At 41.2% G+C, this 12941-nt stretch overlaps 1 pseudogene; it reads right to left on the bottom strand.

Annotated features, from left to right (window-relative positions):
• Nucleotides 1-9610: 9610 nt before the first annotated feature.
• LOC120582749 (nucleosome assembly protein 1-like 1) lies at nucleotides 9611-10792 on the bottom strand (annotated as a pseudogene).
• Between the last annotated feature and the right edge of the window lie 2149 nt (nucleotides 10793-12941).

Here is a 12941-nt window from a genome sequence, read left to right as displayed (position 1 = left end):
AGCTGGAGTGACTTGGGGGGCCTCCTGAATTCATCCCTCTGGTTTTCCAGGTGTGCCAGCTGAGGATCTGAGGGGTCATGCTACCAGTAGAAAGGCAGCATTGGACTCAACACTTCACCCCCTGACTCCAATTAATTCACGTTATGAATAAATTTAACAAACAACAAATGTTTGTGGAATGAACACTAAATTATTAATGACTGATGAAAAGAATGTGTTATACCTCCCAGAGGTATTTGAACATGAAACAATGCCTTAACCCAGAGAAGTGAATCTTTGATAGAAGAATGTGGGATGGGGGTGAGCGTAGGCAAAACAAGGCAGGGGAATTTGGGGGCGAAGGCAGAGGCTTTCACCGACCCTTTATCTCATACCCCTAAAGCAACCTCTGCATCTGCTCAGGATTGGACTGACTTCCTTGGAGAATTCTGGAAGTGAGCAGAGAAAGAGCTCGTTGTCCTCAGTACTTTGAGAGGCCATGCAGGGCTGTGACCAATGCCCTCCTGGATTCAGAAGGAAGCACCGGCCTCATTATATGCATGTACCACGACTGCTGTTTTAAACTCCAATACTGCTGAACAATTCAGAAATAGATCCATTATGGGTCTGCTTTCGCCCCAGGGCTTTAACACAGGTCACTAGAAAATCCAAGATTGCACAGTAATTCAAACTCTTAAGAGAGAGAGAAAAAAAATTCTCTCTAGCCCTGCCCGCCCTCCGCTTCTCCAGCGTAACAGGAAGCAACTCTTCACTTCTGTTGGGCTTTGGAATAAATAGCTCTTACATTGAACTTAGAATCTAAATTTTTCCTCAGCTATTAATTGATAAGAGCAGCTCCTTTTCCCTCTCATGCTCTGAAGTAAGATTACAGTGTAAATAAACTGGGTCAGGTTTAGCAGGACGGACGTGAACTGTTCCCTAATTCCTCTTAATCTCTAGTAAAGGAATAACTAGGATTTGGACGTCCACGTTCAATAAACAATTATGTCGCTCCTTCCAACGCGATCTAAATTAGTCCACTGTTCCCTCAAAGACAGTCCAACGAACCTCCAGACCGTGTTCTTCAGTTGCAACCTCCTTGTTTTGTTCTAGCCCACGGGAGGAGTCGAGGTTGTAGGAGGGATTTGCTTTTATTTATATTTTTATCAAGATCTCTTGTTTTACTTGAAACAGATCAGGGAAAAGGGGTCAGTTAACAAGGGTTTTCTTGACTATGGATCACCACGCCGTGCTCAGCATTTCGTGAGCCTGGCTTCTCGTTTTCACAGCGCATGAGAATCATTATTGAATTACTAATCTCACCCCTAGAGTTCCGAGAAACTTATGACGACGGTTGAAGTTAATGAAGGCTTTTACCTATAGATCTGGCGCTAAATCATTGTGATTGACCAGGTGCCCACAATTTGGTAGGCACTGATAGAATGGACAGAAGGGAAAGAGAATTAAACAGAAGGAAATTAAGAAGGGGGAGAAGGAGAAGGCATCAGAAAGAAGAAGGGGCGAGAAACCAAAACTAGATTGTAACTTCAAAACACCTCATTAGGAAAATGGGGCAGTTAAGGAAGAACTCACCAAGTAATCTGCTTCAACTTTAATTATTCATTTATATATATTTATGTGGCACACTTTCTCTAGGGAACCCAATGTACTTTGCAAACATTAAATAATTAACTCTCTCACATCTGAGTGAAGTGGAGAGGCAGCAAATTTACTCCATAAAAGGCCAAGCGGGTTGGTGAGTGATGACTGGCTGTCTCACTTTGGCGTGGTAATCCCACATGATATTCACCAGAGGCCATGTAGCAGAAGACCTCTTCTGGGAACTAAGAGAATACTGTGGTAATCTGTCCTGGTACCTGTCAGAGTAAGCAGTTTTTGTTTATATAGATAAATGATGATAAGTAGATAGGCAGGCGGATACATAAACAGATATGAATTACTCTAGGAATCTAGTATATTTTGAGGGATGGTGTTATCAGAAGACAGTTAAATGGGTACAATTTTTTTAAAAAAATACTGCCTTTAGGACAAAAATAAAAGTTACAAAGGATTTCAAAGCAAGAATATCGATTATGGCATAAAATAAAATTGCAAAGGTCAAATGCCAAGTGCTAAGCAATAACATTTACTAAGTTCTGTTTAAACATATTTCGAATTCGTAAAATTATATCCTCACTGTACCGTTGACAGGACACCATGGAAAAAAAAAAACTGTAACAAGAATGGTTTAAACACCTCTCCGGAAAGTATAAATGTGTCCAAATCAGTGGAGGACAAAAACAAACCAAAAACTTAAGAAACGTTTAAAAAGAAGAAATGAAAGTGGCAGCTGTTTAGATGCAGCGAGCATGGTGGCAGAGTGAGTAAGCAGACACGCTGTCATCAGAAGGTGAGTTCCTCCGTGGGCTAAGACCTCTTGGTCAATTACAGGAACAGACTTCTGTTCGGTGCATCTTAAAACCAGTGAATTGGAATCCCTAAATGTAGGAGGACAGGCATAGTCCTTGGAGAGACCGTGGTAATTAAAACCACAACATGCATTTGTTCATGTACATATCACTTGGCGACACATCACCAGCAGCTCATGTTGAGATGTAGCCGACTAACCTACAGGAAGTTTCAGTGCGAGGATGGTGATTGAGAAGAAGACAGCTTTTCTTACCTTTTTAAAATGAAAGATGACCTTACCCTAAGGCCACTAGAAGGAAATTAAAACCCAAAAAAGAAGGATGGTGAGTTTGGAAGGAAAAAACTTTTTTTAAAAAAGCAAACAAAACTACTCTATTGATTTACAAATCCATCTGGAATCCTGACTGCTTTCAATTTGTATTTTATTTACTTTATTATTATTATTATTTTTTTACTTATTTATTTTTAAAGAAAAGCAACTTGGTGCCTTGAATAGAATTGGTTCTCCACTAATTCCCAATCAAGCCTTTGAACAAGCTGTTTGACCCTACTGAGCTGCTTTATGCATTGAAAATGATGACAGCCACTCTCAGGATTGTTCTGAGGATTAAGTGAAATGGTGGCTGGGGAAGTGCTTTGCAAACTATATAAATATGGGGTTATTAGTGTCCTTTCAGACAGGAATGAAAGCCTTACACTTCAGGGCACCCACTTCTAACTGTCAGAATCAAAAACTCACAGGTCTCTTTCTCCTGCCCTGTTTCATAAGACAAACATCCCATATTCCTGCCACTGGGATGTTCTAAAATCGTGCTCCAGTTTCGAAGATGTTGGTCTCATATTCTTCCTCGTTTTCCCCCTCGACTAACCCAAGTTTAGTGGGCTAATTTCGACATTAGCCAAGGATCAGTCGTCACCCTTAATATAAACGGACCAATATTTTCCTGCCCAATTCTCCTCCAAAACAAAACATGCCCTCTCTCTATATTTCTTCAGGTGCTATAGATAAATTCTTCTTCCCCAAAATAAACATATAGGCTGCCTGGGGTGGCTTCTGTCTAGGGCTTAGTGATATTCAGACCAACTAAGTTTTCTAACTCCACATTTTTCCTAGATGTAGCTTATACCTTCTAATCTAAAATACGAAAAGCCTTTTCGAATAATGTAAGCCATGGTATTATTAATATTTTTAGGTGATATTTTATTATTCTTCACATTTTGAATTTATCCCAGGATATTTGCTTGTTCTAGTATATATATACACATATATAGTTTGAATCTATTTTATACATTAAATATGTAGACCAAACAACTAAATATATTAGATAGACATGAGTTTAAACTTATTTTGTATATATGTTTAATTTGTATATTTTATATATGCATAAGTTTAACTTGTTTATTTCTAATCTCAACTCAGAAGATTTCAATTTGGGATGGTTAGCAGGTACTTCTGTGACATTTCTAAATCCTGCATCTCCAATTATATATAAAAGAAACATCTGCTTTCCTACCGAATTTCACAATAAGGAGTAGGCAAAAGACTGGGAAAGCCCGGGCAGCATGAAAGTGAGAGGTAACAGTCCTCAATGACAACGCCGGAACCCCCAACTGTGATGGCGTTAAACCTCACAACCCACGGACGGGGGGTTCAGTCACTGCTTTTATTTCTATTTTCGGAAAAAGGGCAGTGGCGATGCAAGGAGATTTTGCCAATTGTCAAGGTCACTCACACACAGCATGGTGAAGAAGCTGAAAGCCGAACGCCGGCTGTCCCCTCGGCCGCGGCAGCCGCAGCCGGGCGGCTATGTCTGTGCCCGCAGAGGTGAGGAGGCCATCCGAGAGCGCTTCACTCTCTTGGGAAATCTTGCAGAGCTTTTCCAATTCCTCTAGACTGTGGTTAAAGCATCCCAGCGATTGTGTTATAGCTTTTCATTCCCTCCCATTTCCCACCAAAGCTGAGATGGGGAGAAATATTGAAAATCTCCAGAGCACAAACAGCCAACAATCGGTTCCTTTTTTGTTGCTCTGTTAAGAAAGAAATGGCAAAGACGCTTTTTTGTTTCAAACTTAAAAGTCACAAAGTCGACTTGCAGAATCATAAGCTCAGCTTCCCTCCATGACTAGAAAGGATCTGCCCCCATAGTTGGGAGTGTCAAGGAAGCCTGGAGTGTAGTCTTTTCTGTACACTTGCTGTGTGTCTAAATAGCGTGGGAGCTAAAATTGATTTTAGTTTGAAAAACTTCTAGTCACATTCCACAGAAGATCAAAAATTTTTTTTATGTAAAACCATCTTCAAATTATTGGAAATCCTTGTTTTTATTTCACAAAACCACTACACCAGGTTTATTAATTATAGATCGATTATAGTAATTCCAAAGTGCGCGGGGTGGGGGGACTTGCCCACAGGGGACATTTGACAGTGCCTGGAGACATTTTGGGTTGTCACCACTGGGGGTGGGGGCTAGTATTAGCATCTGATGGGTAGAGAGGAGGGATGCTGATAAACATCATACAGTGCACAGGACTAAGAATGACCTGGCCCCAAATATCAGTAGCAACAAGATTGAGAAACTCTGTCCCAAGCCATCAGTCAGCATTCAGGAAATAGTTGTTTTCTCCCTTCCTTCCCCTTCTCCTCTGTCCAGAATTCTGCCCTCCAGGATTTATTGTGGGTCTTAGCATGCTATGCATTACAATAGCTTGAACCAAAAATACTTTTTCAGATCTTTTGAATCTCTGAATGTCGAATACCTGGAGAATGAAAATGGCTATTACAATGTATTTTATTATTAGCATTATAAATCGAGTCGGGAACATTTGTATTTTGAATATGTCTACATTTAATCTCAGTTGTAAACTGAAGCCCCAGCACACAAATGCCACACATCACCTTTCAAGGGAGAGATTATGCCAGCTGGTTGTGTGCCTTGTGTTCTATTAAAGTTGAAACCAGGCTTCTCTGTCAGACTGTTACAACTAAATGCATTTAGCTCCATGAGCAGCAAGCACCAGCTTCCTGCCCAAATGGTTCATTGTGCACAGAGGAGACTCCAGATCTGGACCACTGGAGTGTGTCCCTCTGCCTCCTCTGAGCATCCTCCTCATTATCCACTGAGGCCTGGGAGACCAGCCTGGCCGGCGGCTAACAGCTGTCAGGGGACACCTGTAATTGAGTCAAGCTGCCAACCAGGGGCTCTAAAACCCTCTTCCTTGTATGTCTCTGAGTCCCACAGCTCACACTGTGAAATTGGATCCCTTCCTGTCCTCCACCTATTCTTCCCCATGTGTCACCTCTGCTCTTGGGATGAGGATGGAGCTCCTTTAGGGCCTACGAGGTTCTGCCCAGACGCTTTGATCTCTCCATTCTTGCTACACTGACCTTCATTTGAATCTCCATTTAAGTTATACTGTCTCCTGCCACAGGGCCTTTGCATGAGCAGTACTCATTTCCTTGAGAGCTCCCCTCCCTTCCTCCACTTCACCTAGCTAACTCACCTGCTCATTTAACAGATATCAGCCCAGGCTCTCTTCCGCAAGGATACTTCCCAGACCTCCCTGCCTAAATTCTTCTAATACGCATTTCCATCATACCATATTCTTTCTTCAGACCTCTTACACTGATACAGTTCTACGATTTTTTGTGTGTGATTATTTGGATAATGTCTGGCTAGGACACATCCTTGTAATCTGAGCACCAAGCATAACACTTGGCATATAGTGGGTGCTGGGTATTTGTTGCCTGATCATTTAACTAAACAAATGAATGAAAGAACACGTGAACGAATGGATAAATGAATAAACAAAACTATCCTAAAACCTAGAATCAAGAGCAAAGCCACAGGGACAAAACTGTGTGTGTGCTTATGTCTAGGTAACCATCTGGATTATCAGTATTTGGTATTTAGATTATTGAAGGGAACAGAAGAGAAACTCTGCCTACAAAACATGCAGCTGAGAAAAACCATACACCTCACTTAGAACATCATTAAGTTAGAGAACAACTCCCACACTCTGCTCTGGATAAAGCCAACATCCAGATTCTCGCTGCAACTTGGCTCCCCTAAAATTCTCTGTTCTTTTTGTCCCCCTCATCCCGCCACTTCCTAACGTGAAATATCCATGGCTGCACCATTTCTTTACTTTCTTTTATTTTTTCTGGTGAGGTTAACCTTCCTTCTTCTGTTATATGCTGTGCAGTAACCAAGAGGCCAACACTACCGTTTGAGAGATTTAAATATGACTTTGAGAAATGAGTCTGTCTTAAATATAAAGCCTACAGTCACCACGGTGAACATGACTGCAACATTTAAAATCTCTAAATAAAGAGATGTAGCACTTTCTGCATATTCATTGCTAAAGTGGAGATTATATATGATTCCTGTTTTTGTAAGCATTCAACTAAGGCAGTAGAAGGGAATGTAGATTTACTTATTTTTATCAATGAAAGCAACTTCCCTTGACCGAAGGAAGAATTGTTTCCTCTGGTATAAAGAGCAATGTGTACATGGAAGGCAGTTCTGTGTGTTAGTTTCTGAGCAAGCTTTATTTTTATGTTCTTGTGTCATCTTATGCACAGTCCCAAGTGCCTTGTCAGTGACAGCCACTCATTAAATCATTTAAACTATCATATAAAAATAAAGATGGATTTTAAGCTACACTGAGCCAGTCAGTCAGTTAGCAAATACTGATTACTCCCCACTGGATCCCAAGAATTCTTGCAGGTGATAGAGGTATATATTTTAAAGAAGTTACAGTCCGTTTCCTTGAAAGGACTTAGAGAATAATCTAAGTGACAAATAGATGAAGCTGTAATCAAAATAAGATTATTCAGATAAATACTGTCTTGGCAAAATGAATTGAAGATCAGCAATAGATCCCCTTCACATTCAGCCAGTACGCTGGAGTAAAGCTGTTCCGTGAATATGAAACAGTCTGGTGAAAAGTTAGATGGTCATGACTCCGAGCGAAGAGCTTCCGAGAGGTCAGGTTGGTTGATACACAGCTGAGCTCCTCCAACTGGCAACAGGCGAAGTCACAGGATAAATTTGGTATATCTTGCAAAAGCATCATTTCCCATTTTTGGCAAAAAAAAAAATGTGTAACATTTTTCAACAGGGAAACAAACGTGGCTATATCGTGGAGAAGAATTTAAAATAAAAACCTTATGAAAATGTGGAGCCACAAGAACTCTCATAGCCTGAAGGGAAAAGCAGAGGTCGGTTCAACCACTTGGAAAATGGTTTGGGAATACTAACTAAGTTGAAATATGCAAAGCCCACCATGCAGCAATCTCCTTCTAGGTATATGCAGCCCCAAATTCGTGCTCAACAGATATTTACAAGAACATTCGCCGCAGTATTAGTCATAATAACTAACAACTGGATATAACCTAAATGCCCGTCAACAATAAAATGTGTAAATAACTTGTGGTTTGCTCATATAATGGACACCCGGCAATAAGAAATGAATGGACTAGAACCACACACAGCATCACAGATGAATCTTACCAACACGTTGAGGGAAAGAAACCATACACAAAGGAATCAACAGTGTTTGGTGCCGTTTACATAAAACCCCCAAACAGGCAAAACTGGACAATAGCATCAGCAGTCAGAATAGTGGCTGGTTTCCTTCTGGAAGAAGACAGTGAAGCACAAGTGTAGGGGGGATCCTAGGACACTTGTCCACCTGGTAGTCATATGCCTTATGATTACGTTGTGTATTTATGTTTTGTGTATTTATGTTTTGGAATGTACGTTATATATAAATCATGTGATTAAAACTTTTTCTTAAAGCATGTGACCCTTTGAAAATAAAAACACTAGCATTCAAAAACAATATATTGCTTGTTGTGGGAGGGGGAGACCGCCTCCTACCCCTGTCTGCCCCAAATTTGCTGAAGTCTGTCTTCATCGTTTGTAATTAAGTACAGGAGGCAGTGGCATGGATGGGAGTGGGAGAGGAGGTTATCACGTAAGACCTGGTTGCTGGAAGGTAGGTTGGAGCTGGCCAGGTTCTGTTTCCTAGCCCTGGGGGGGAATCCATCAGGGACACCATTGCCTGGGGACTGTGCCAAAGCACTAGACTCTGGTTATCTGAAGTGATTGGAAACAGATTAAACAGCAGTGGAAGCAGGAATTGGTTATAAGTACAGAAGCCAGAGGGGAGAACAACTCCCACACTCTGCTCTGGAGAAACATAAGTGGCACCAAGTGACAGATACAACTGGTGAGGCAGTAAAGAGAAAGCAATGGGGAGAAGTTGCTGAGGAGTCCAAGTGCAGGTCAGAAAGTAGAAAGCTGGGACCAGAGCTGAGATCCAGGATGGGACTGGCTCTCCCATGCCGCCATATTCCAGTATTAGGACTCTGGGGACTGAGAGAATTCTGAATTCGAATCTGGGCTTCTAGGTGATGAAGAAGGTATATATGTCATGGTAGAAGGATACAACACTTTTTGCCTAGCAGTTTGTTAGCTTGACTTTATTATTATTTATATTTGACATTTTTATTTTAGGCGGCAAAAACAAAACCAAGCAAACAAACACCAACGAAAACTCGAAATAGTCTTGTCATCCTTTCGAGGAACACAGAAGGTACACCCTCTCACAAGGAAAAGATGCTTAGTTAAGGGAGGTTAAATTTAAAAGTACAGTTAAAAGGATGTAGCTTAACTTCTGAAAATGCTAGGTTTTATTTACCCCCCTGTGGTAACCAATAATAGTACTACTGAGTTAAGGTTCTTCTTAGTTAACCATGTCACCTCAAATATAAAAATCCATTAACAATCTAAGTTAATAGGTGTGGTCTTACTGAAATTTCTTAATCATATATTTGTCTTGAAAAGTTTTGTTTTTGTCTTCTAAAATGATAAATTGTCTTATTATAAGCATTGTATTTCTAAAACAAAGTAATGAAAGACAGGGCTAGTGCAAGCTAATTTAAACCCTTTTAACTACCAGCTGAAATAAATACTTTGGTTCTTCAGGAAAAAAATTAGCAAAACAAAAAATTTGTTTCATTTAACAGTTTATTTTCATAGCCGTAATCTAATAGTTACATGATAAAAATACTCCAGAAGAACCAAACCGTGTAGCAGTGAATGAAAATGTGTGAGCGAAGTTCTGCATTCGACATATCTGGCAATGATGATGAATATGGTGAAATTAAAATGCTAGGTAGAACGAATTAGTCTTTAAAACACTAATTTTTTCCTTTAAAAATAATTACTAAGTCTACCAAGAAAATACCAAACATAAGCCTGTAAGTAAATAATCGCTGCGTTTAGGCTGTCACGGTGCAGGTTATCCGCAAGGCCGCATACATCCCGCTTCACTGCAGCTGGCACTCTGCTGGGTTTTGATCCTTCTTTGAGTCATAGTCTGGGTCATTTTTCTCATCTCCTTCTTCCCCTTTCTCTTCTGGTTCTTCACCTTCTTCATCATGTTCATCATCATCATCTTCAGTAGCTTCTCCAGTAAAGTATAACACTGATTTGAGGGTTATGTGCTCACGTAAAAAGTACAAATTTCAAAGTCTGCAGCAAGGAGAGCTTCAGCACCATTATCCAGATCTCCGCTCTCAGGAACTTCCGGAGGGGCAAAACAAGTAAAGAAAGAGTTATTGGAAACTGTTTCAGTCACAGTACAAACTGTCCCACGTCCTCTGTGTTTTTGCTTCTTTTTAATGGTTTTCGAAGTGACTCTTCTCCCTTTTTTCCAATCTATCTGATACCCTGGACAACTCATGATTTCTGGCCCGTCAAAAGAACAGGGATCAGAATCATCTGGTTCTGATCTCATCCTATATGTCTTTGTCAACACTTCATTTGCGAAATAGTCCCTGGGTTTAAAGTGAAATTCTAAGATAAAACTCATGGGCTGGCCAGCATCTAAGAACTTCACTTTAATATCGTTTAAGTGCTTCAGAATAGGCTCATCATGTTCCTGAACTATATCACTGAGCAATTCGACATTCTTAAAAGCAGTCCAACAAAATTCAGGAATTCCTTTGGGGTCTTTTTTTCTTCAGTCTTTTTTTCTCTTCTTTAATCTTTGCCTTTTCTTTCAGCTCCTCTGAAATTTCATCTTCCTCATCTGGTTTCCATTCACATTCTTCTTTCGTAGGTTCATAAATTGCATTCATGATCTCGAATCACTTACCAGATAAAGGCTGATAGAGAACAGCCTACTTTCTTTCAAGATCATGAACTTCCTCATTGAACTTGGCTTCTATCTGTGCACATTGAACTTGAAGGCTTTTGAAAGCATTCACTTGTCTTTTAACTACCCTAGGCAAGCTTTCAATGTATCCTGCTGGCGTTTCTACCAGACCATCAAGTCTTTCTAGGAGGGCTACAAGAATCCGAGGATTTTGCACCATCTGAACAGTCGGCTGATGTGCTTTCATTTTTGTTTCTTTATCAGTTTATTCTTCTTCTATATATTCGACATCCTCCAAATATTGATCAATTTCAGATTTTTCTTTGTTGTCAACGTCCACCACACTGTAAGAACTCCAAACATTGGTGGCCAGCATGGGGAGCCAGGCAGCTCCAGCTGTCTACTCAGGGTAGTGGCAGGTGTGTGTGGGGAGGTGGAGAGGGGAGGGGACGGGCCTGGCGGGCGGAAAGGCAGTGCCTCGAGCATATGGCACTAAAAAAAAAGAAGACATTAGCTTGACTTATTAACTTCTAAATATTTGAACACATAGCATGCTGGCCTCCCGTTGCACTCTTGACCCAGGACCCCTGAATGTTGGGGGTGGACCTGCTAGAACCTTGCGTCCCTCACTTAGGAGAAACTGCTTCTCTGGTAGAGAGCACATTTTAGTCACTGCTCTAGTGTATCAAGAATTTTTCGAGCACTGATTCTGACATACCAATGCCAATTATTAGCTCTTGCCCATCCCCCAGCTGTGGGCAAACTCCACGTTGATAAACATGGATTCTGATTTATTTGTGCCAATAAAAATGCTGAACAGGACAAGTGTACGTTGGAGCCTTGCAGGAACTGTTAGAGAGCTCTCCAAGACTGATGTCAGCCCACAAATCCATACACTTTGTGGGCCATTGTTTGACTATCAACACAATGCCTTATCAGTTCTACCCTACCCATAAGGACATGGTGAGAGGTTCTTGAACTCTTGTAATCAAGATACGTGGTGTACATGGCAGTCTCACACTCAGGGACTCTGGAAGAGAAGAAATGGAGTGTCCTGCCTATCTGGTCAAACACTGAGGCTCTCCTGGTTCCTGGTATTCATCGACCTGCCACCTTTTTTGGACATGATTCTCCATGTTGCTTCCCGCTGCTGGCTTGAAAAGTGCAATTGAATTTGGCTACTTAATAAATGCAGTGGTGAGCAGTACAAAAGGTAACAAGGCCAACCTTCAAGGTTATCTTTGGAGTTTACAGTTTTAATGGAAAAATGGCAATGACTTTGGAGAACCAAAGGGAAGGATCAGCAAACTTTTTCTGTAAAGCACCAAATCGTAAATATTTTAGACCTTGAGGGTCATACAGTCTCTGTTGCAACTACTCAACTCTGCTTTGAAATCAACCAAAGTGGGAAAGCAGACATAGGCAATACTGAGTGGAATGAAGTGGCTGCGTTCCAATAAAACTTTATTTACCAAGACAGGTGGTGGGCCTGATATGGCCCATGGACTGCATTTTGCAGACCTCTGTTCTAGGGTGTAAACACTCCCTTAGATTAAGCAAAAGACTTTAAGAAATGGATTAGTTCTCTGAGTCAATGAGAAAAACAATGGCAACACCATGTATCACACTTCTGGCGGATCTCATTGACGGGCTCTGCTCTGCTGATCAGAGGCCAGCAGAAGAATCCATCTAAAATACCAATCTGTTTGTGTCTTTCTCAGCCGAAAACCTTCAGGGCTCACATTCACACTGAGTCTGGCCCAGTCGCCCTGGCTTCTTTCCCAGATTCATCCTTTGTCACTTTCACGCAGACCATGCTGTCCGGCCACGCAGAGCCCTTCACTCTTCCCTTGTTAGATGTGCACTCATGTCTCCAAACCTTTGCCCAGCTGTTCCTCTGCTGAGAAGACTCCCCATTCTGCTTTCGAATTCTTATTCATCCTTCAAGACACCGTTCAAATGTCTCTGCCTTGATGTTTCCCCTGCACTCCTAAGTTGGGTTAATGTCCCCTCTTCTCTGTTCCCATCACTCTCTATACTAAGACCTATATGTCATCAACACAGCTTTGGAGCAGTCTCTTCTAATTGATTTCTAATGGTTTCACCCTATCTCGTATAGCATTTTAAAAATCTGTTGGCTCCTTCTTCACTGGGTTGTGAACTTTTTTTCTGACCAGGTTATGCCTTATGAGTTTTCCTTCGCCCTGAGGTTAGCACTGAATCTGCTGCCATGGAAAGAATGCTGAGAGCATTTTTGCACAACTGTGTACCTCGGTGCAGAGTGTCACGGTGCTAGTGCCACTGGGGTTCCATGGAGTGATTCACAGTTTAGATTGTCTGCTATTTTTATAAGATACTTTCAGTGTCTT

This window comes from Pteropus medius, unplaced genomic scaffold (genome assembly GCF_902729225.1).
Source record: "Pteropus medius unplaced genomic scaffold, Ma_sr-lr_union100, whole genome shotgun sequence".
Classification (NCBI taxonomy): domain Eukaryota; kingdom Metazoa; phylum Chordata; class Mammalia; order Chiroptera; family Pteropodidae; genus Pteropus; species Pteropus medius.
The sequence above is the reverse complement of the archived record's forward strand: the minus strand, read 5'-3'. Positions and strand labels throughout refer to the sequence as shown.